Below are 26,016 nucleotides of genomic sequence, written 5' to 3'. Positions count from 1 at the left end.
CCATTATGGACAGCGTCAGGCTCCGTCTGCACCTGCCTCGCATGTTGTTGCTGCTGTTGCTGTTGATGCTGCTGCAATTACCAAAGGACCTGACTGCAGCTGCGGGCAAATGAGTTGTAAATAGTTGACGCCCCGGCCAAATCGTTTAAATTGCTAAATAATGACAGTCATCGTTGCAAGCACACACACACACATGTATATATATAGACACCCCACACATGCTGCCCACAGACATTCATACATGTTAGCTGCTTTTGTTGCCGGAAGACATAAAACGTATCGCCTAAAATGCGGCCAAAGCGTTGAGCAAATGCCGCCGCTCAAGTGCGCATACGACACGTTGTACACGCGGCTGCAAATGTTCGCTGCGGTTGCACGCACACAAACACCCACACACACACACACACTCACACGCTTTAACGATAACAAGTGTCGCGCAAACAAAGGCTGTTTGCCATGGGGAGCGAGTAGGTCAGCGGGCAGGCTGTGTGTGTCTCCCTCTATCGGTTGCGGCAGCTCCAGCCACGTTCGACCTGGTTCGAGCTGGGCCAAAGGATGTCGAACACGTTGCAGCCGAGTTGCGCTCGGCCAGCGAGCCACGCTGGGCTGCACAGGATGCTCTGGCTCAGCGCGCAGTTGGCTGTCGTCCTGCGACCGCGTTAGTTGTGTGCGCTTGACGGGCCTCTCTGGCCCAAAACCCAATCCAGCTAACTGAACTTTAAGGAAACCCTGTGACTGACAGCTTAAGTGTGCTACTGCTGCTGCGATTACAAAGTGCTTTAGTGAGTGCAGTTTAAGGCAATAAAAAAAGAAGAAATGAAAACTAAAAACTGAAATTAAACTAAAGACAAAGACCAAAAAAATAAATATATAAAAGTAAGAAATATATACAAGTGTGGGCGCTTGGGCTTATCAAGTGAGCCTAGTTCAAAGTTCAGACTGCTGCCAACACACACACACACACACACACATACACTCGCCCACACATAGTCGCCCTGTTTGCCATTTAAACTGTTTTTATGTGTGCTTAAATATTATATTTGCCACTCCTGCTCCTGGCTCATGTATTATTATTTTCCAACTGCGTCATGGTTTTTCCTCTTTGTCCCCTTTTTTAGTTGTCTTTATTTCGCCTTGCGCCAACGTGTGTGTGTGTGTGCGTGTGTGTTAGGTTTTTTAGGCAAGTGCGGACACACAGCTTGCCACCATATGTTGGCAGGAGCAGGAGCAGCAGCAGCCTCTGTGTACTACATCTCTCTCTCCCTCTGTGTGTGTGTGTGTGAGTGTGTCAAAAACTTTGCCAAACAAAAAAAAGCACAAAAAGCAACAACAGAAAACAGTTAAAACACTTGAAACACTTTTGCCTGCATATGAAAATGTTCATTGTGCTGTTGCCGTTGCTGTTATTGTTGTTGTTGTTGTTGTCGTTGTCGTTGTTGCCTTTTATTGAATTTCAAGTGGGCCATTGAGCCAGCTGCCGTTTGGTAAGTATTTTCAAAGTGGTTTATATGCATGCCGTTAATTAAGCCACATGCATTATTCAATTGTCAGAAATACACACACACACACACACACACACGCACGCACGCACAACCACATAGACAGATATACAAAATATTCTTTATTGAGCGTGTAATTAAAGAGTTGCCACATGTGGCACGAGCTGCCGCTGTCTGTCCGTCTGTCCGCACGTCACTTGCATTGCAATTATAATAAATCAATTCAATAAGCGCGCAGCTGACAGCTATGCAAATGCAGCGCACACCAATACATCAGCACACACACACACACACACATACAGCCATCTGGTTGATGTATAGTTTGTGGTGCAAACAACTGACACTTTTCGCAAACATTTACCAGCGCCAGCATATAAATTAATTATGTCGCTAAGCTAAGCCACTTTCAACCACACACGCGCATCGCACACATACACACAAGAGTGTGAGTTTAAGTGTGTGTGTGTGTGTGTGGGTGCTAGGCCACTTCTGCTTGCAACACCTTGCTTTTGCCTTAAGGCCTTTCAGCCGACTTTAACCCTTGCAGACCTCTGCTCAGCGTATGTCAGAGCAACGCTGTCCAGTTGGCTAACATTAATTATAAGCAGACTGTAATCTAAATGTTAGCTAGTTGCCAGCCAGTTGCTTGCGAGTTGCCAGCTAGTTGTGAGAGTTTATGCTGCAAGTGCACAGCTCGTAAAGGTTTCTTGCCTATCAGAAGGTTTTCAGTCTCTGCTCTGAAGATTTACCAGTTACTTACCAGGCAGCTGCAAGAGAGTTAACAGCTACTTATTGCAATAGAATTTATGGCGCAAGCATGAAATTATAAGGCTTCTTATCTAAATATAAGGAGGAATACTCTGATTTGTGGTCAGTAAGTTTACCAGGCAGCTGCAAGACACTTGTCAGCAGATTGATAGACTTTATTTTTTCTATTTCAGCATGTCATATGCAATGCTAAGGTTTTCATCTAACAATATCGAATTACTCTTCAATCTTCTATCAGAAAGTTTCTCTGGCAAACTTTATGTTGCAAATAGAAAGCTCGTGGCATGACATTTAAAATTTTGTTACTTATTAATATCAAGATGCATTTTAATCTCTTGTTAGCAAGTTTGCCAGGCACTTGCAAACAAGTTATCAGCTGCTTTCATATGTAAGCTAAGCTCTCTATGAGATAAAAATATGTTCTATTGGCTTCTCTCTTGTTCTTGTATTCACTTGAATGCAATCTCTACCAGCAAGTTCGGAGCCAGTTGCCAGTCACTTTGTGCAGGTGACTTTGCCAGCTACTTTGATTAGGAAGCTAGGCTAAATATTGCACAAAAATATACATAATTAGCTTACATCTCCTTTTCTCTATTATACCTATTATCTATTTTCCCTATTATCTATTATGATATTAAGATGTTAGTTGTATCTTATAGCCAGCCAGTTGCTAAGCAGTTACCAGCTACTTTACAGTCAGCTGCCAGCTACTTATCATAGAAACTCTATAGTCGTGTGGGTAATTACAATATATGGCAAAGAATAAAAAACCTCTTTCACTTCTCACATCGCAGCCATTCTGTTATCAATAATTACATGCAAGTTGCCAGCTACCTGGTATGCACTTAACAGCCAGTTGCCAGCCACTTAAACATGGCCTTCAAGCACTCACCACAGCCTATGCATCGATAGCTTCACTCGCAATCACATCAACAGCCTGTTTGCCAGCCGCTTTACCAGCCAGTTGTCAGCTGCATTCACATCGAGCCCTGTTGTGGCCAGCATGCGGCATGAAAACGCCTCGCCTAGCGGCCCCATGCCGATTGCATTACTTACAGTCAAGTTGCCAGGCAGAGGCAGCTAAGTTGCAATCTAGTTGCTTGCACCAAAAATTCAGTTTGAGGTAAAGTTGCTGTTTGTGCAGCGGTACACACACACACACACACACACACACACACACACACATGCTCTGCTAAAGCCTGAAGCTGTCAGCCTGCCAAACATTTGGTAAGACAAATGGCAAAGGCAGCCAAGCAGCCAGCCAGACAGCCAGCCAGGCTCGTCGGCCCGTTAACACATGATGCCAACTGTTTCAGCACTCAACTTTCGCTCACTCGCTCTCTCTCTCTTTCTCTCCCTCTCTCTCTCTCTCTCTCTCTCTTTCTCTCTCTCTCTCTGTCCCTTTTAGACTTGTGGGGCGAAATCTGCAGCTGTTGAAAATCAACTGTAACTGCAGATTGAATTACGTTTTGAGCTCACAGTTTTAGAGGTTGGGCATTTGGGTAACTGCTCGAACGTGAAAAGTTACATAGGTGTGGCTGCCTGTCTCCCTGCCTGCCCGCCTGTCCCCCCGCCTGTCCGCCCAGCCGCCTTGCTGTCTGTCAGCCTGTCAGTGGCTGTTGATGCCCCATACACAGACACAGACACACATTCAAGAGTTGCTGCAGCCACAGCACCCACTCACACACACACACACACACACACACACACTCACACACACACACGGTAAATACTAACACCAACATCACCTGACATTGTTTGCTCTGCGGATTTGCATTGCGGTTAGTTGACGGCGCCAGAGTCTAAGGCAAGCCAGCTCTGTGTGCGTGTGTGGGCGTGCGTGTGTGTGTGCGTGTGTGTGTGTGTGTGAGTGTGGCTCGCAGTCAGCCATTTTATGTGCACTGGCAGCTTAATGGCCGACCAGACTAGTTCTGCCAGCCAGGAGGCAGCTAAATAAATGTTTTCTATAATCAAATGGTAATGCAGTCAACTTCCTGACGTCGCCCCTCGGAGTCTGAGCCTAACTTCCGCCACGTTACCAAAAAACCCAGCCAAGCGTCCAACTTCAGTCAGTCGCTGTGGCCACAAGGGCAGCAGCACCAGGGCACCACAACCAGAATCAAAACCAGAACCAGCAGGAGTAGCAGCAGCAGCAGCAGCAGCAGCAGAAGCAGCAGCAGCTAACCGAAGGCAACTCCCGGCAGCGTCTTCTTGTTTGAAGTAATTACATTGTTCGCAAGCATCGTAAAGTGGAGTGAAAGGCGTTAAAGTGTTAAGTTGCTTGTTAATTCTTTTTTTGTTTTGCCTTTTCAACTATGTTGCCAAGAACGAGCTGCGTACCTTGCTTGGCCATCTTGTTGCTGCTGCTGTTGCTGTTGCTGTTGCTGTTGCTGCTGCCTCTGCATTTGTTGTTGGCATCCGCTTTTGTTGTGGCTTAGAGTCGCGTCTGATTAATGAAGCGTAGCTACGTAGCTGGATTAAGCATCTTGGCTGCTGCTGCCTCTGCTCCTGCTCCTACTCCTGCTGCTGCTGCCTCTGCTGCTGCTCCTGCTGCTGCTGCTGTTGGGGCTGCCTCTGTTGCTGCTACTTTAGCTGCTCCGTGTAATTAAGTTGAGTGTAGTATAAATAACTGTATTTGCTCAGCGTCCGGCAGCTGAATGTTTAATTAATTTTGTTATTTTGTCTAAGTATGGCTAAGTACATAGCAATGGCTCGGCGCATTGCGGCCAAAAATCAGACGGAGCTGTTGCTCCAATTCACAGAGAGAGAGAGAGAGAGAGGGGGCTAGGGCATTCAGGGTATACTATTCTCTGGGCTATAGTTTTTGGCTTGGGTTGGAATGCCAAGTTGTAGTTAAATATTAATGACTGGCCTGTCTTGACAAATTAATTTGATATGCGTAGACTAAATCAACATATTAGGGCAAACGCTAGCTAAGAGACTTCTAAAATGGCAATTAATAAGAGTGTCGACAGTTGACTAAGAGAATTCCGAAAAAAATTGATATGCACACTCTAAATTGGCTGGCGCTGGGACTACTCTTGGTCAGCTTTATGGGATAGTTTTATGGGTATATAAGAGCCGTAGGAGCATTATTTTAGCTGAGCTAATGGCTGAGCCTTTACCAAGAGTCTTGATTTAAGTGAAATGCTATTTTAATTAGTCAAGTATGAATATCTAAAGCCAAAATAACATTCTTTTATATAAATGCTATATTTAAAAAATACAAATAATTTTCTAAAAACAAATATTATCTTAAAAAAAAAAAATAAAAATGTATATAAACGTAAAATATTTTCATAAAAAATATATATAAAATAAACTGATCAAATAATAAAAAATAAAAATATTTAATGAAAATTTTTATATAAAAAATATTTAATTAAAATATATAATAAAAATATTTTAAAAATATTTAATAAAAATATTTAAAAATACATTAAAAATAAATTTATAATATGTTTAATAATATTCCTCTACATATCGAAAAAATCTGTTTAATCAATGAAATGTTTATCAATAATTGCTTTGTCATAATATAACTGTCAATTAGTTGTTCTAAAAACTATACATGGTTGTCCATTTTCGACAAACCCATCTGGCAGCCCCATGTATATAATACTCCACAATTTCTGTATATATTTCACAATGTTATCATAGCTCTATAATCTTATATAAATCACAATAATTTTCAACATTTTCTGTCCCCATTACGAGTCATTAACTAATTAACTTTTTAAACAAAAATCCAACAGCATTATTATTGAAATAAAAAAAATTGTTGCATACTTAAGAGCGACATAATTCATTTGCCCATAAACAAAAAATAAATAAATAAATATCGTTAAACACAAAGATAAACCTAAATAAAATTCAGAAAAAAAAGAGAAACGAATCACGCGTTGTAGCGTGAATGATTCGAATTATGTGATTAAAATTTAATAAAGCTTTAACGCCAATTGTTGTCGCTGCCAAAGTCCTGCCATTTGCCACAATGAATAATCGAGTGTATAGAAGAAGAAGAAGAAAAATGAAGGGAGGCATAAAATGCTGTTGGGGCTTTTCGCTCATTTTCTCCTTTTTATTGAATTTGCATGCATAATGGACAAATGTGCTGCAATTTTTATTATATAATTACAATGCAAAATGTAAATTATAATTTGAACGTATTAACTTTTGCTGCCAGGCCTGGTTGCCATGGCCAACGACGAAAGAGAGACGAAACAGAGCGGAGTGCCAAAGGCGCATAAATTATTGTAATGTAACAACGATTTGTGTTTATTTGCAAACAAGCGTTGACAAAACGCCCATAAGCCACTCCCACACCCAGTCACAATCGCCACATTCTCCACTTAATATCGCACATAAAACATTATGGCCACGAATTTATATGCACATTATGAAACAAATTGTATAATTGCAATTAGATTTACGTGCGAAAACTGCTATTTAAACAGTCAAAAATAAAGCCAAACATTTAGCGGCAAAAGCTCCATGAAAAATGGCCGAAAAAAACCCCGAGCAGACAATAAAAGCACATTTTTCAACAGGATTTGCGCTCATAACAATGCCAAACCGAAAGGCTGTATGGGAGATAGACAGAGAGTGAGGGGGGGGGGGGGGGTGGTAGAGAGGGGAGGGAGAGAGGGAGTAAATGTACACTAGAATACTAGTAAGAATAATAATACAGTTTAACTGCAACGACTTCAAAATGCTCGCTCGTGCTCTAAAAAAAGTAGCTAAATTTAGTTGGAAGTCTAATTGGACGTTTTCCAATTGGATTATGGTTTATTTAGGTGAAGCAACTGCAGAGGCAAGTTTTAACCTGTATTAATAATAATAATAATACATATATATTAGGCAAGCCCACTAAAGACCTGACTGATACCTTCATAAGCTCTGAGAAAACTAAGATGTGAATCATTTTCCCTTTAGCCATTAGACAAACATATTAAATGGACTGCCTATAGAAAATCCTTATACCCCAGCTACTCCATGCATACCCACACACTCGTAGAGTCACTGCAACTGCACACACGTGCATCGATTTCGACTTGCCAGCCCTGGCATCAATTGTCCCTGGCAAGACAATGAAACCGAAGCCAATATACTCGTCTTTCGTTCGCTTCGTGACAGAAAACTTACACGAAAAATGCTATAAACAGATAAGAGAACTTACACACGGCCCAGACAAAAGGCTAAATGAGGGTTGGCCATGCCCAAAGGGTTTTCGGGGATTTGGCAAATGGAAAGCAAGACAGAAAGTTGGCAACTGGGAAAGTCAAGTTGCGCTCACGCTATTTATAGCCAACGTGGGCTTTTGTTTTCGATGGCCTTTTCATTTGCAGACAACTGCAAAGCACTCACACACACACACAAAGCTAAAGAGAGCAGAGAAAAAAAGTCAAGTCAAATGCAGAAAAAAAACAATAAGAAAATAGAGAAAAAAGACAACAACAACTTTGCCAAATAGTATGACAATGGAGCTGCCATTGTGTGCTGCTTCTAGTGCTCGTTTTTTTATTCCATTTTTGCCATTTGCTGTTGCTGCAATAGTCGTATCTAGTGTGAATGCATCTGGACTAAAAGCCCGGGAGCGCGCGCGCTTAGCCACAAAAGCAGCCAAATGGCCAAAAATGCTTCGAGTGGGTGCTTAAAGCTGTCAAATCTACTGCCGCACAATTTAAGCGTTCAATTGAGCAGTCGCCTGCCGCCACAGACACACACACACATCCGGCCACGCCCCATCCACAGTCCACAGTCCTCAACTCGAACCGCCAACAACAACAGTTTCGCTGGCATCTCTGCAAATATTTTCGTAATTATTTTGCATGCAAAGTGCGGATTTTTCCAATTTTCACTTATCAAAGCGCACGCGGCGGCCAATATGCAAAATGATTCTGGCGGAAAAAACAAATGGCAGCAGGCACAAGCTGGCGACAGAGGCAGCGAATAAGAGACTAGAGAATACTCTATAAATGCTAAAGGAGATATAACTCTTACTATTGCAGAGTCTGGAAAGATGAGAAGGTGTGAAGCCAGCTACTTTAGCATAGTTACACTATAAATATTTCCTTTTAGTGGATCTGTTTAGAAGTTCCGTATTCCAGTGTCCTTTAGGTCAAGTGGAAGTAAAGAATGCTTCCAGTGAATATTAGCTGGCAGTATTTTTAAAATGTATGTCGAATTTAAAGATTTTTTAGCAATAACAGCCCAGTATTTATCCTTCTTCAGATCAGATCAGTATATCTAATACTTCTACTTATCAACATAAAGCTAGCTATAAACGAAAAGGCAGTTTCTAGATATAACAAATATCAGAGCTAGTTGAGCTGCGCTTATTGGGACGCTATGATTCGCATTCCGATCTTAACTTTAAAATGGAATCCGCTTAGACTCATTTCTAATCTCTTTTATGTCAATCCCTAGTATCTGTTACGCTTTATGATCTTAAGTTCTCAATGGAATCTAAGCTGACATATATCTGATTTATTTTAGCAAAATATATTATATTATATATATTTATGGGCAATAAACTACTCTAAATTCAATGAAATATCACAAGACTTACCACAGATAGTATATTCGAAATTTCGCACCATTTTTGATCTCTCTCCATATAGCCAATATTCACAGATTCGATCAGTAACTTAACTTAATTAAAAGACAACAAAAAATGCAGCCAGAGCACCTTTTCCACAACTGCAAAAAAATAAAAAAAAATATAGACAAAGAGTAAAGAAAACTGTCAACAGTGTTGAAGCGCTGTGACAACCCTGTTTTGCATAGCCAAAGGGCATGCAATATGCAAAAGGCAACAACAATGTTTGTTGTGCGGACGCGAACGTTTTGGCCTTTTTATTTTCATTCATCTCGTTACATTTTTTTTCTTTTCATTTTTTTTTCTGGTTTTTTTTTGCATTCTCTTCATTCATGTTGGCCAACTGCTGATGCCGTTAATCTGGCTAGGCTATATAGACGGGATTGGATTGTCGAGGCTGGCGCTGCTGCGCACTTTTGTTTGAATTTGCATTGACACGACACTGGCCGCAGCCCCACTGTGTGTGAGAGAGAGAGGGGCAGAGGTGGGGTGTGGGGGCGGTAGGTGAGCAGAGTAGAGAAGAGATTGCCTGGCTGCGGCTGGTGAAGCTCATGTTTACATTGAATGCTTGACGCGAGTTTGAGTATCTGTTTCTGTATGCATGTATGTGTGTGTGTGTGTGTGTGTCTGTGTGTGTGTGTCTATAGTTGATTGTAAGTTTTGATGACAGCGTTTCGTTTGCATATTTTTGCATTTTGCTCGTTTGCTGTTTGCTATTTGCGTTGCTGCATTTACCTACGCGAGTGTCGCTGTCTGCCGTTTGTGTATCTTTCGAATTGACTTTGTTGTCCTTGGCAGAGTCATAACAACCCACACACACACACACACATGGTCAGCAATCACACAGCTCATAAAAGACGCTGTCGTAGTGCCTGTCTTGAATGGCCATTAAAATTTAAGCACAGCCTGAATCGGCTTCAGAGCTCCACAAATTCTTAGTTCCTCACTCACTCTCCCTCTCTCGCTCTCTCACATTCCCTCTCTCTACACTGCTCTGCAGCATTCAGTTAAGTTCTATGTGAATCGTAAAACAGAGCTCTGCTTTACGGGCTACTAAACGTTTACCATTGCCCTCAGCTGCTGTGACTATTCCGCATATTGACCAGGCCCTAAGGCAGCGCACAGCTGGAGTTTACAGCCAATCGAGGCGAGCTGCTGCATGTCGAGAAATAGCTAAATAGCCGCTAGAACTAGCGGCATAATAAGCAAAGGCCAGTTTAACTATTGTCGAAGCTGAAAGGATATGTAAGAGAAGTTCATCTGTCTCTCTCTCTCTCTCTCTCTCTCTCTCTCTCTCTCTCTCTCTCTCAATCTACTCCAATCTATCTATTTATAATACTTGGCAACACAATCATCATTCATCTGAGCCGATGTTGGCTCAAGTTCATCCAATTTACCTACTCAAATTACCTCCAAAAATAGCCAGTTTTAGCCAGCACTCGGCAAATATGATAGCCAAGATACAAGTTGAACATGAGAATCGTGTGGCACTTGAGGCCGCCTCTTGGCCAACTCCTTGACAGTTGGCCAACTTGAACTGCGAATTTCATGTAGCTGCAGCTCAAGTACATATTGGCCGTAACAACTCTATTGTAACTCCGTCTCTGTCTGTGCCTCTCTGTCTCTGTCTCAGTTGAGCTATGCGTCTATTTAGTCAGTGGAATCCGTTTGGTCGTAATAAAATTGAATTTATAGTTTATTTATGCAGCTACTAAGAAATTAAAGGCATCCCTCTACAGTGTGGGCCCAGACACATGTCAGGCTCGTGCACACGCGCCCACACACACACACACACACACACACACAGTCTCACACTGTCTGTCTGTGTATATAAATCAGGCTCATAAAAGAGGCGCGCGCGTGGTTTATTGATTTCAAAGGCTCTCGCAGTCTTTATGGAGTTTAACGATTCGCGCAGACATTTGGCCAACAAAATACAGCAACAGCAACTACATGCGTTTGGCCCACGCCCACAACGGGCAATTTGATTGATTTAAGTTGTTTTTTTTTAGTTAACAATTTTCAGTTGCGGCTCGTAAATCTAGCAGAGAGTCAAGCGCTAATCAAGTGAAAGTTCAAAATGCACACACACACAAACACACACACTATTATATGTCTAATAGGCAGTAATCTATGTGTTGGTGGGCGTGGCTTGCTTTGCATAATTCAATTAATTTATGCGCTCAAATGTTTAGTTTTTACGTGATGTGTGTGGCTTTTGCCACTGGCTCGCCGGCAATAAATCATTTTGCATAATTTATGCGCTGTCCTGAAGCCAGTGCAACACACACACACACACACATACACAAGGACTGTCAGCTATTGCACACAATTGAAATCGCATGCTTAAATAGCCAATAATTCATCATGTTTAACGCTTGCAATTAGCGCTGCACGCCACTCGCTCTCTCTCCCTCTCTCTCTCTTTCTTCCTCTCTCTCACTGCCTGTCGCTCTTTTTTATTAGTCATACGCCGCATATGCCGCACAAATCAAACGTTGACGTCAACGCTATTACAAATTTATAAGCGCACTTGAGCTGAGCACACAAGAAGTTGGGCCATAAAAAACGGCTGCCAGGACATGGCCAGGACGCTGGCTTGGCCCGGCCTGGTCTGGCTAGAAAGGCTTGCAAAACAATGCGAAACGCCGTCCGTGACTTGACACGTCTGTCAACAGCCATTAAACGCTCGAGGCTCGACGCTCGAGGCTGGCTGCTAACCCAGTTAGTCTGCGGCGCAACCTATGCCCTGGCACAGATATGGCCCAGGCTCTGCTGTCAGAGGAGTCGCAGCTGCCGAGACGAGGCAGGAAAAACAAAAAAATATTGTATATATATGTGTATATGTATGCCTGCGATTGTAGCTACCAACTTCTGACAGCGCAATTTATCACTATCCGCACACACATGACTCTCTTCCTCTCCCTCTCCCTCCCTCTCTCACTCATTGGCGTGTATTGCCTATACAGCAGCCTACAAAGTTGAGGTCGTAAATCAAAACTTAAATTTAACACATGCAGCGACGGCAAATGGCAGCTGCCTCACCCCACTCCCAGCGCCCTACCAAATGTCAGCCCCTTTTGTGTTTCGTATTTGTTTGTTTGATATTTTTTTCCAGTTTTTCTCTCTCTCTCTCTCTCGTTTTTTTCCGTTTTCGCTATGGCTTAGTCTCTGCTTGAACTCGCAGCACTTGCCCGTCAGCTGCAGGCGCTCTCGTCTAGCCTGCTGACAATTGACATAACGAGCCAGTGGGCGTGACTAGTGGGCAAGCGGTGTATGTATGTATGTATATCAAAGCACGCGTGAGTTAATCTGTCAAAATAGCTCAACAGCAGACAGACAGGCTGGCTCGCATCTGGCAGGCCACCCACACATGCACTGGCTCTGCCACTGACTTCGACTTGCGTCAATGCAAAGACTGCCTCTTGGCAGTCCCCCGCTCCCGCTTCATCATCCTCAATCCTAGCCAGCCAGCAGCAGCCATTTCCTATTTCCCTTTTTGGCATTTGGCATTTGGCTGTCGCAACGTTTCGCTTTAATTTCGTTGCGTCCACGGCCACGCCCACAACGGCAATGACACCCATTTCCAGCGGCAGTCGCAGCATCTCAAGTGCCGTCTGCCGGGCTGCCACTTCGTTTAGTCATTTGGCTTAGCCATTTTATGTTTGCTCTTGTAATTTGGCTGATATGCTGATTTCGACTTCATATCCGCAGCTCGTAAAGACACTGAGCGCTTGCTCTCCCTCCTCTCTCTCTCTCTCTCTCTCCTCTCTCTCTCTCTCTCTCTCTCTCTCGCATCAACTGCCACCCCTGCTTGTCGTTTGGTTGTCATGTGCGAGATTTGCGTGTGTTACGACGATTAATTTAAATCATTGATGATGCTACACAGCTCGAATGTCTGCCATCCGAGGCCTCCCACTTCGGGGTCGTATCTTTATTTCCATTTGATTTGCCCGCCCAACCCCCAACCCCCAACCCCCCACCCAGCCACGCGCACAGGCATTTTTTTATATGCCTCGCTGAGTGCCATGTCACAGTCTTCCAGCTTCATCTTCATCTTCATCTAGAGCTCCATTGGCATCTCCGGCCCGGCGCTCGTTAATCATTATTTTCGACATGCCACTCGTCATTTGCCTTTATTGTCATGGCGATGTAGACAAGCCTAGCATGGGGCAGGATGGGGAGCAGGAGCGGCAGCAGGAGCGGCAGCAGGAGCCGGAGGCAACATAACATCTCTTAGACTGTTTCCGCTGGCCCTGTTTTAATGCGGCACTTAAGCTAGCAAATCTATATACATATATCTCTCTCCCCCTCCTCTCCTTCTCCCCCTCTCTCTCTCTCCCTCTCTCTCTATATATGGCGCAGCGATCCACTGCCTGGTCAAGCTAGACAAAGTCGCCTACTCGTATTCAAAAGCCATTAGCCATAAAATGCAGCCAAATGCAAAAACAAATTACTCGCATCTGGGCGGGTGGCTCGCTCGGGTGGTGCACCGTAAAAGTGTGGCATAATTTATGCGTTGCAGCAAAACAGCAGCCGCCAGCTTAGGCCCAGACGGCCAACCGTCTAGGCCCATAGCCATAGACATAATTAGTTTTCGAACTTTCAAGTTATGACCGTGTGCTATCTTTATGGCTGGCGACGAGAGAGCCAAGCTGCAGCAGGTAGAGAGCGCTATATACAAGATATACATATGTATATACATGTGTGTGTGTGTGTGCGCTTGGCTACATAATGGCATCTTCATTGATTGTCGAGCACAGGCAGGGCCACAGCCACTGCTGTGTCTGCCAAAAATATGCGGCAACTGAAAAAATATCAAGCATACGCCATGTTGCTGCGCCGAAAATGTGCTGACTGTGTAGGTGCGTCCGCTTGGAAATGGCAAAAACGAACCTTTAGCTATGGCAGCTGCCGCAACGACAACCTGACGCCAGTTAAATAAAAATAAAAATAACCCAAAAAAAAAAAAAAAAAAGAAAGGAAAAAAAAACAAAATGGAAGCAAAACTGCAGACGCAGTCCGAAAAACTTGAACGAGTTGGCGACGCCAGCCAGCAACAACGGGTTCTGTGTGTGTGTGTGTGTGTGTGTGACTGCCTCTGTGTGTGTGTGACTGTGAGTTTTGTGGCTTCATTTTTGGTGGCTGCTGCAGCATTTTTATGCAGCTTGCATCATTTGCCAGCGCCAACATTTCGGGTGCTTAGGCAAATGCGCTCATAATTCTAAATAAGCTGCGAGGCTGACGTTAATAAAGTGGATACGGTGTAGGTGCTCTAGCCACGCCTCTATTTATGAGTGCAGCAAGCCAATTTAGATTATATATAGAATATATATATTACACATGTACATATATGTATGTGTATTTGTGTTTGTATTATTTTTCATTTTTCCTTTTGGCAGCTAGCGCAACATTTACTTTTTACTTGAGCGGCTTTTGTTATTGCAAAAGTTTCGGGAAGCGCAAAGTTTCACATTCTAGCTACATATCAAAATTTTCATGCGCATTGTAAACAATGTTCTAATTGAGTTGAAAAATACATAACGCATTATGATTGTTATTGTTTGTGAGAAAAATAATGAGCAGGAGCAGGAGCTGGAGCAAAAGCAGGAGCAGGAGCAGCAGCAGTGTCGAGGCAGCTCTAGGGTGTTGTATGTGTGCTGTAGGTCGAGCAGGGTGGTGTGAGCGGGGTATGGGGGGGTACTGCTTCGCATGGGTAGTGAGTGTTTGCTTTAGCCTATTAGGAAAACGCGCTGCTCTAAAAACTTGAGACACTTGGCAATTTTAGACTTTGCCAGCGTAAAGTCAACACAGCGCGTCAGGCACTCAGCTGCGAAGAATGTGAGCGGAGGGAGCAGGAGAGGGGGAGGGTGAAAGTAACAGTAAAATAACAAAAGATACAAGGGCTACATATGACATAGCCAAAAATATGTACGCTAATAGCTCAAGTGCATAGTTGGAGCTCCGAAAGCCCATTAAGGCTTTCAACTGCACAAGACGGTGCGCAAGAGGCTGGCTGTTAAAATTGTAGAGTAGAAAAGCCTCGTTAAATTTTTAATTTGCTGTAGAAGACGAAGAGAATAAACATTAAAGTTATTTTCAGATATTAAATTTACAGCGCATTTTCAGGAGAGACTTTCTAAGATTAGTTTTGTATTAATTGAAACAAGTTTTCATTTTAACTATTTTAGTTGCTGTTGAAGTGAAGCTCTGAAAGTTTAGTAAAGCTTTAGTTAATATTAAAAAAGTATTCATTACTTGAACAGGGGAACTGTAGTATTCAGTAGACATTCATTTGTTGCCTAATAAATGCATTTTATTTCAAAATAAATATTTGAAAGTTCTTTAAAGTGAAATATAAAATTAATTGTATAATGTAAGGTCTCTATATTTTTGTATAATCTGAAAAAAATTCAGAAACAAAATGTGCAACGAAATGCATTTAAATATTATATATTTTATATTAAATATTATTAAAGAATTATATATTATTAACTGATAATAATATTGAGCTTTAACAGACTTATTGTGCTACCCCAAAAAATCTTCAATTTTCTGTCTGTTCTTCATTAAGCAAAAGTTCTCTAATGCCTTTTTACTAAATTGATGCTTAAAATGCTGTGCAAACTTATGAAATGAACAGCGAAATTTTTAATGAAACTCTACTTTGAAAGCTCATTAAAGCTTTTTATACTATAAGACTTTTGCAGTATAAGCCTTGAATACTTTCCAAGCATAAGACTTGAATAATATCAATACTACTTCATTTTTAACTTAATTTAACAGTAACAGTTGTAGTAATTGTCAGATTTAGCCACTCAGGTTTGCAAGCCTCTTATGAGAATTATATGGTATAGTATTTCAATTATATTTCATATATATATTTCAACAGCTCTGTTGCTCAAATGGCGCACCATTGTTAATCGCTTTAGTTCAGTTGAGTGCGCAGCACTACAGCAGTGCAGCCCTTAAGACAATGCACACACACACGCACACACACGCACACACACACACACACACATACAGCGACAAACGGCAGAGCACACAAATTAATTTAAGCTGTAAAACAATTTAAAGTTTGCGTCTGAGCGGGTTACTGAGTAGCTGCTGAATGAGTAGCTGAGCAAGTGATTGACTGAGTGACTGACTAGCTGAGTAGCTGCTGGCTTGACTGCCTGTTAACAATAAGTGCGGAAATTGAAGAAGACGTTGACAGTGTGCAGGAGCACCCAGCCTGCCTGCCTGCCTGCCTGCTTGCCGTTCCATTATGCTGCAATTAGATGCAGTGCGATACTGAGGGCCTGCCCAAACACGGGCGGAACTAGTGTACGGCAGGAAGTGCAGCAGCAGGAGCAGCAGGAGTTGCAGCTGCCAGCAGACGTTGCTTGTTAAATAAAATCAATATGAAGCATACGCTCAGTTGGACGCTGGCGCAGCATGTGCAGAACGTGATAGAGTTGTTGTTGTTGTTGTTGCTGTTGTTGTTGCTTTCAATTTTCAGGTGTTTTTTTTATTTTCATTACCTTTCTGGTGTTTGTCGCCTTAATTGGCTGCAGCCACACGTATAGAAAAATGCCACAAAAAAAAAAAAATAATAACAAATGTCAACAAATTGTGACAAGAAATCAAAATTTGTAACGAGCGAGCAGAGTGACAGCTGCAAGACCAAGACGCCAGGCAATAAAGGTGGGCATGAGAGAGGGCGAGAGAGAGGGAGAGGGAGAGAAACCCAGCGACCAGTTTTGTGGTGAATTTCTAACGAGATTTGATTTGAATTTAAAACAGACGCACGAAATAGCTTAACTACGGCCACACGCGGCCAACAGTTGACAGATGGCTGGAAGAGGAAGCAGAGAGAGAGAGAGAGAGAGAGAGAGAGAGGTGCGAGTATATCCAGCTACTAGGCTTGGTGGCTCGTTGTGTTTGTCTAGCTGGCGGCGAGGCATAAATTACGCAAATAAATTGACAATAATGCGGACTAACCAAACGGATCTGTGCTTCAAGCCGTGAGCTACAGCAACAGCAACAACAAGAGCAAGGCCAGGCCAGGCCAGACCTGGCACCAGCTTCCCTCTTTTGGCCAGGCCAAAAGGTAACGAGATTATCTGTGTCAAGACAATTATTTCCGCCGCATCAGCAGCGGCTTGTCCTTGTCTGGCAGCAGTCGTGCGTGCTGTTAGCTGCCCCGAAATGCTCAATCCTCCCATTCAGAATTCCCAATTCGCATTCGCATTCGCATTCGTATTCGTATAGCTATTGCCCCATTTGGTGTAGCCAACGAATGTTGAATGAATGAATGATTGCTTGATGTCTCGCTGATGGCATTCATTTACATGATTGCCGCATTGCGTTTTACTGCTGCGCCACGTAATTGCGCTTGAGGACCCGCACTCACACTCACTCTCGCACTCACACTCGCACTCGCATTGTATTCAAATCATTTTCATCTGGGCTGCTCAAGGCGCAGGGCCAAATTAATTAAGACTTAAAGGCGTGTCAGCTGTCACACACGCACTCACCCACACACATATACAGTTGATTAGCCTTTGGCTAGATTTGAAAGCTTGTGCTTACTCATCCAGCTGATCTCCCCCTAAAAACTCTCATCATCTATCTTCACAGCTCACGGTCCTGCAACTACAACAACATTGCGCATTATCATTCACAACTCATCCGATTGCCATTGTCTCGCATGCCACCCCGCCGGAGTGGAGCGCATCCCTACCACGAATCGTTCCACTGGCCCAAGGGCATGCTTATGCAGGTGCAAAAGGGGCGAGCAGCACGCTTTATTGTCCCTCGGCGGCGCACAGGTGAGTGGTGCAACTGCTGGCTCTAAATATACATCAAGCGAGGGAACGAGGAAGCGAGGAAGCTCTAGCTAGCTCTAGCTGCCTGCCAAAAGCGTTGAGAAAGTGACTTTTAATGGGTTTAAATCAAGTCAAAGTTGTTGAAAGTTGACTTGATTTGCGCGGATAGCGTATTACAGCCATCGCCGCATTTTATGATGCTGCGACCGTAAAAAAGTTTAAGCTACCCGAGATCAGCTCTCAAGTACTAGCTGAAGCAGGAACCGTAGCTGTAGCTGAAGCTGTAGCCGTTGTCATCGCTGGGCCACTTGATGGCCCAGCTCGTTAGGTAATTTGGCTTTGATTGGGGTTTTGGGTGCATTTCGTGCTGCATTTGTTTCAATGACGCACAACTTGTAGCTTGTCGCAAAGTTTTCATCCTCTTGCTGCTGCTGCTGCTGCTGACGTGCACCAGGCGAAAAAGCGACCAACTGCAGCTCGGCCCTGACAGGTGCTTGGATTTATGTGCTTCACAGAGTCGAAGCACATTGCACAGTTGCAGCAATTGAGCGTAAATCCTAGATCGTTAACTTGGAATAGAGCAATTGGAATTTGTCGTAGACTTCGAAGAGCTGAAAGTCTACGAAAATTGTTTTCAATTTAAGAGCCAAGAGAAGCATAAGGTTTTTATTTGACTTAAGTAAGAGAGAATCAGCTCTCAGCTCTCGTATTTACATCTCATTTTATCAACTTAAACAGTTCCTGAATTAAAATGATTAATTATTGAACCCATATGGCAATATTTAGTCAGAAACAACTTTATATTTCATATATATATTTTTCTAGATTTTTTCTCAATTTTTTTCTTCAACTTTTAAGCGTTTGTCGCATCTCTGCAACATTCACACTTCATTTAAGTACAAAATGCTCAATACTTTTTCTCCGAGTGCGCGTTGACCGCGCGTTGTCAGCAACTTTGTATGCGGCTTAAAAAGTCAACAAATGACTAAAAAAAGACACAGAAAAAAAACACATATACCAGCACGCATGTGTGTATGTGTGTGTGCCACGCCCAGCAAGCAGTTGAAAACGCTGGCTTTAAACGGCAATTATCCTTTTTGGCAGCATAAAAAGTGTCAGTCTGGCTCGTATTTTATTATTCGATTTGGGTTTTAGCAGCTTTATCCCTTTTAAATGTCACGTACACGCACAGCATGCCAAGTGGTGTCTATGTATATGTATGTATATATGTTATATAGATGTCTGCTACTCACAGATATGACCAGCAGCAAAGCTAAGATTTTTATTACTTTATTTTATGCTCGTGCTGTGCTCCAGTTGGCCCCGGGAACCTTAAGCCAAGGCAATGAGACTCTAATGCGCGTAAAACTAATACAAATGCGTTTCTTATCCGCTCCCGCCTGGCCTCACCCATCCACCCACGCCCCTCTTCACCATGCACGGCCACCATTTCAAATTGGTTGTACTTTGCTACAAGTGACGGCTTATGCGGCAATATACATAAGTAATATTGTCCTTGTCCTTGTCCTTGTGCTAGCCACCACACATTCTCCCTCTTTCTCTCTATCCCTCTCCTTCTCTCTCTGTTTGTGCCTTGAGCTGTTGCCCTGCGGTCGATATGCTCATATGTTGGCCATAGCTTAACTAAATAACCGTTTGATATCATTGCTAGCATTTTACGCCCTTATCACATTCACGTTCACACTTCAGTATCCATCAACACAGCCCAGCCCAGCCCCGTTCTGAATATAGTTTAATGAGATACTTGCCATTATGTGAAATGAAATAATGATATTCACAAAGGGAGATAAAGCTCGAGCGAAATTGTGAATTGAGGGTAGGCGTATTTAAATGCTGAATGGCATAGAATGAGCATATTCGATATATAGTATGTAGGATGTCTGCCCAACAATAAGCAAAACTTGATTGAATTTCTATAAGATGTGGTATATAATACAATATTGATTAGTGAGAATGCTAAGATGTATGGGTAGAGTAGACATGGAAGATGGGACATCTATTTTTTGTCATTTTATCAATGCATAAGAAAAATGCGTACATTGATTGAAATGACAGTTCTGCGTAGGGTTGGGGTATTTGATAGTCTATCACTCCCAACTAAAGCACTCGACTATGGGATAAGGTGTCTAATATGAGGATATAATATGATTATAACTAAATGGAAATGGAAATGCAAATGGGAGCAGAATGATTTGCCGGGTATTTCCAAGTCAGGCACTCCTGATTAAAGTACTCAACTACTATGAAATATGATATATAATATGATAAATTTAAATAATTAAAGAAACAAATATATATATATATATAAAGAACTTTTAGTTTATCACAAAAACAGAATATTTTTCAGGGTATTTACTAGTCACATACTCCCAAAATCTTATATTCTATACAAGTTTGTCTCTATTCAATATTTTGATATAGCAACAAATGAAATTACTCCTCAAGAATTTAATTCCTTATGCTAATCTAAATTATTTCCAATCAAATATTTTCTCTTTTATTCATTTTGCTTTTTAATTCCATGCATTTCATGTAAATCAAATTTTTGCATCTGCCTGCACAGCTTCAATTTCAATTACATTTCACTTTGATTTGCAGCATTTTGCACATTTTTTAATTAAAAAGCCGCCATTACGCATGCCTTCAATATTCATAATTTACTTAAACTAAAATTCGATTTACAATAAAAATCCTTTATCAGCTATATTTCTGCGGCAATTTGTTATGCAATTGCTCTTCCTCTTTTTTCCTTGCCATCTGCTCGACGTCTCTCCTCTCCCTTTTGGCTTAAATGCCATGTATAAATTTTAAATGTTTTGCGTTTGACACAGAGTTCAGGCAATTTTTTTTTTTGTTTTTGTTCATAATCGAAACTTTGTCGTTGATTGCAGTGCGTATAATAAACCGTTATGTCATCTGCATAGCGATCGCATATAGTTAAATAAATATATGTATATGTATATATATATTTATATTTATTATTTATTCATAACAATCTGGCGAAATTTCGCATGCAAGTTAATTGCAGAGCTTTTCATAAAGAGTTCATTTCAATATCAACTGCAGCCGGCAAATGCGCCAACAAATTTGATGTCGCTCAATCAATTTTGATTGCAGTGTCAGATGCAGCAAAAAAAAAAAGAAGGAAATTGAGAACTTGAGTGCACCCAAATATGAGAATACCCTGTATCCATGTAGACATTCGAATATTGAGCTTGGAACGGGAAGATCTTCAACTGGAATACGCCTAAAATATTATTTTTAAAGCATATTTAAAAGACATATTTAGCTAAAATTGAAAATATTGTTGATCTCTTATTTATGATAGGTCAAACGATTTTTTGTTAAGTTCTGTTGCATGTTGCAAGCTCTACTAATTGATTGGGATTAAGCACTTAATAATATATAAAAAAAAAATAATAATACAAATTAGTAATAATAAATAAGCCAAAAAAAATAGGGTTCTTCTATTTAATTATTATAAATTAACTGTGGGAAATAAGTAAAAATATAAATTCGGAAAAATATTGATATATCGATATATCGATATTTTAGATTTGCATACAAAATATCATATTGATACTTTTCCGAAATACAAAATATCATCGATACGATATTTTAAAAAATACTCGACAGCCATACAAAATATATATAAATAAAAGAGTAATGAAAATAAAAATATTTACTATACAAAATTGATAAGAAATAAAATCTATAGAAATAAAATAAATATTATCAAATATGTAGTTGGGTTTTTCAGTTTCGCTAAGAGCTTTGCAAGTCTCTAGAAATATTTCTTTTTCCACTTCAAACGACATTGCCGTAGTTTAAGGACTCTAACGACTCCCCTGTTGATATTGGTGCATTATGCATACATATAAAATATATATATATATATACAAATTGTGTTTACGTTGCGTTGCATGCATTTGTACAGCTGCACTATGCCCCTATGTTCCAGCAATTTGCATGCGAAAAAAGTTCGCATGTGACATATGATTTTTGTTGTCGTGTGTCGAAAAACTGCATTAAAAAATAATAAAAAAAAAGTGTGAGTGTGTGAGTGTGTTGATATATGGTTATTCGTTTGTTTGTGAGTTGCCATTTAATTGGTCCAAATGATTGCCAAATGAATGGCTTGTAATATTGGCAACATATTTGCCAAGCAAATTGCAAGCGAACAAGTGCCAGGCTGAACGAAGGACCCCATAGCCCATAGCCCATAGCAATAGCAATGGCAATGAGTGCAGCAACAATAAATTGCTCATTGATTGGCTGCCATTTCGCCAGCAAACTCTCTCTATAAAAATAAATATTTATATATATATATATATATACATAAATATATATTTTTTATGTATACTTTTATAGGTATTCCAGGCAGGTCAATAAGTAGTCATACGTAAACTACGCTCAAGTTTTGTGCCCTTCCATTACGTTAATTCCGAGCTAGGCGGACAAAGTTACATTTTCGTCCCGAGTCAATAAAAAGCCACTCAAACGTCTGCGATTAGGGCCTACACATAAATTGATTTTATGCAAAACTTTTCTATCATCGAGCCCAAACAAACCAGCCAACCAAGCCAGCCGTCGGCCAGCCAGCCAATCGAGCCGTGCGTTGGCACAAAGTTGAGATTAGTCGCATTGACAGGCCCAACAATGGCAACAAAATTTGTTTTAATTAATTGTCATTGTTGTCCCGGGCTGAGCGAAAAATTGTCAAGGAATGCAAATCATATCAAAGTTTGCAGATCATCTTAAAAGCGCGCAAGTCACGACCCCAAAAACTTTCCACTTAGGCAGCAAAGCGGAATGAAAAACAGAATATAGAGCAGCAGCAGGGGCAGCAGGGGCAGCAGGAGCAGCAGCATCAACAAAGTTTCATTGAAAATCCGTAAAACCGTTAAGCTAGCCGGTGGGTGTGGCATCGTTAGGTTTTGCAACATATGACAAGAAATGACTCGAACGCTTTATAAACAGCTTAACATGCCATTGCCAGCCACGCGAGCAGCAAAAACAGCAGCCAGCCAGCAGGAGCAGGCTTAACTGCTATGCTGGCCACACTCTGTCCTGCTCGACTCACACACATAAAGCGCTTACGCTGTGGCAGATTGATTTGTGGTCGAGTTCATGCCAAATTTAACTTTAATAGTTTTTACTGGATTTACTTTTAATTAATTTTTGCGACAAGCCACCGAGCAAGCAGTTGGTTCATTTGTAACCGACTGTGGCAGTGGCACTGGCACTAGCAATGGCAATGCCACTTGCCACTCGCCACTCGCTGTGGCACTGCCGGCGTTTATCGTGGCGCGTAAAGCGCAATTAATTTCTTGTCTGCTTCTAGCAGGAGTAGCAGCAGCAGGAGCAGCAGCAGGAGCAGCAGCAGTAGCTAGCCACGCCTGATACCCAGCCGCCATTAATTATGAGATAAAGCACTAAAATGTATCAAGTTGTTGCGCAACTGTTTTGCGACAAAGTTGCTGCCACAATTTACTGCGAAATGCCGACACACATACATATACATATACACATACATACATATATATATATATAGATTTTGTTTTGTTTCCTTATCATTTATTATTTCTGACTGTAGCTATCATTAAATTAGCATGCCCAGCTGCTCAAGCCGTTCGCTTAATATGCTTCTCAACATTGTTTGCTTGCAGAAAATCAACTTGGTGGAGCCAACGCACACATACATACATACATACAGACATACATACATTGTGGTAAGTAGTTGGTGGCAGCTGCATAATGTTGCACAATCTAATTAAATGCGGCAATGCGAAATGCCGTGCAACAGCAGCGGCAGACAAAATCAAAATGTCGTTAACATGCAGCCCCTTGCGTGCGTGTGTGTGTGAGAGAGAGAGGGAGAAAGAGAGAGAGAGAGAGGGAGAGGGAGGGACAGAGGCTCTATACACAATCAAATAGACATTGGTGCCCCTCAATCGATGCAGCATTGAATTGCAGATTCTCTGCCTAAACTTTGGCTATTTGAAATGCGCTGCACAGCATGCCAAAGCGTCTAGAGTTTTAAGCCGTCAACAACAACAACAACAACAACAGCAACACAAACAACATGAACAACAACTGCTAAATCCGTAAGTCAGGCACAAAAGTATTCAAAAAGAAGTGCAGCTGAAAAAGTTCACATTTCAAGATGCCATTTTCTTGACTTTTGCAACTTGGCTTTCAGTTTGCACGGCCGTTGCCGCAAATGTGTGCAACACCGCAGCCACCAGCAGCAGCAGCAGCACCACCACCACCACAGTGGTGCGTCTGTATGTGTGCGTGTGTGTGTGGGCGTGGCTGTGCAAATGAATACCCTGCTGGCGCACAAGCAGCTTCTCGCATTTTTTCGCGAGTCTTAAGATGTCTGCCAAAAAAATACAAAAATAAGAAGAAGCAGATGAAAGCATTTAAACATAAGTACGTGCATAATCTTTAAAAATGAGAAAGACTGAAAAGCAGCTTTTGGTTGTATTTTTTTTTTTTTTTAAGTAATTATCTCTTATATGACAGCAATGAAGCGACGTGAGATTGTCTGGCGAAAAAAACTTTATTGAAAACTTCAGAGCTATGACAACAAGCAGCTTTTAAAGCTTGACTATAAAAGAAGTTTATTAACCGCCTAGTGTTTATTTATTTTGATGAACAAAATGCAAATAGCTTTAATGCATAGCTTTTATGAAACTATGAATATTTGAAATGTTTCCATTATCAGCAGTTTATTGAGTAGCTTGAGCATGAGAGCAAAGCTCGTTAAAAACTTAAACTACTCATTTAAGAGCTTTGAAAGCACATTATATGTAGCTTTAACTTTCTATAACTTTACTCAACTTCTCACATGACAGCTTAGATGCCAAAAGTCAACAATAAAAGAAATATTTTCAAAACTCTAAAAGTTCTCTGCAAGCACATGACAGCTTCACATTAATCACAGCTGAAGCTTTTCAGGCGAAGCAATAGGCTTTACTTCACAAAGTTTTTGAAGGACGTCATATTCCATATAAGTTTAGACTTCGCTGTTGCAACCATTTGAATTGAGCTGCTGGGTATCTTGCAGTCTGTCACAACTTGCCAGACTGATTTTCTGCCAGCTTGGCGCCAGCTGCAAAGACAACAACGCCGCCGAGCTGACTGGCAACGGCCGGAGTTAAACAACTTACTTAGGCAATGTGCTGCTGACGGGTCAGACAGACAGACAGACAGACAGACAGAGAGAGACAGAGAGAGAGAGAGAGAGAGAGAGAGAATGAGAGAGCGGGTTAGAGTCTCTCGACTGGCAGTCAGGAAATTGTTGCATTTGGGCTTTTGTATGTTGTGCAAAAGTCAGCAGAAATCTACTTGACTTGACTTTTGCTTGCCACAAGAAAAAAAACACCCAGCAAAAAAATAAGCAGTGCAAAAAAAGCAACAAAAATTGAGGCCAAAATGTAACGAGACGTTAGACGTTCCACAACAACAACAGCAAGAGCAACAGCAACCTAGACGTAGAGGAACTACCATTCCGCCGCTATGGGCACCAGCACGTATTTGTTTTAATAAAAGTTTTGCGCAAAAACTTAATGAAATGTTGCCAGCCTGTAAGAGCAACGAAAAAGGAAGCTGGGCATGTAGACATGCACTGGATGTGTTATGCCCTGCTGCTGTGTCCTGCTCCTGCTACTGCTGCTGCTCCTGCTGCTGTTCCTTTGCATATTTAGCCACAGCTCGAGACAAGCCAAAAGTTATGTTGCTTATGCACAAGTTGTTTTATATAACGCTTGAGCTGGCTAAAAGAATGTCTTTCAATTAAAATAATTCTCTGTGTGAATGTGTGTGTGTGTGTGTGTGTTCTCTTGTTATACAGATATTAGTGCTCATTTGTAGCGTGTTTAACAGATTTAATGCAACACTAATGAATAGATCCAATTGCCACTTGGCCAGCTTCAGTTTTTGGTTTTGGACTCTGGCATTGGCTTTGGCTTTGGTTTTGGCTTTGGCTTTGGCTTTGGCAATTTGTGGCCAGCAACCAGAGGCAGCCTGTTAATTGGAAAGTTTCTATGCAATTATAAAACTTTTTTCATTATTTTGTGGCATTTTTCAGTTGCTGATGCTGCTGCTGCTGCTGCTGCTGCTGCATCCGTTGATATTTTGTATCTCTGTGCTGGCAATTTTTGGGCAAAGGCAAATGTTTCTCGCCACAGGTAGCAGTGGCTCGAGCTAAGAGACAACTGTAACCGAGACGGACCCAACTCGTGTGTGACCAAAGTTAAAATGGAAATGAGAATGGAAATGGAAATGCATAGCTAGAAATAACACCAGAAGC

At 41.6% G+C, this 26,016-nt stretch overlaps 1 long non-coding RNA gene across 1 annotated transcript; it reads left to right on the top strand.

Moving 5' to 3' along the window:
* Positions 1-1,301: 1,301 nt before the first annotated feature.
* Positions 1,302-23,969, top strand: LOC149091357 (uncharacterized). The gene is made up of 3 exons (XR_016196837.1): positions 1,302-1,484; positions 17,491-17,681; positions 23,369-23,969. It is a non-coding gene; the product is annotated as an uncharacterized LOC149091357 (long non-coding RNA).
* Positions 23,970-26,016: the final 2,047 nt, after the last annotated feature.

Source organism: Drosophila navojoa, chromosome 4 (assembly GCF_054131105.1).
Source record: "Drosophila navojoa isolate 15081-1374.11 chromosome 4, UAZ_NAV_1.0, whole genome shotgun sequence".
Classification (NCBI taxonomy): Eukaryota; Metazoa; Arthropoda; class Insecta; order Diptera; family Drosophilidae; genus Drosophila; species Drosophila navojoa.
Note: the sequence above shows the minus strand (reverse complement) of the source record. Positions and strands in the feature narration are given on the sequence as shown.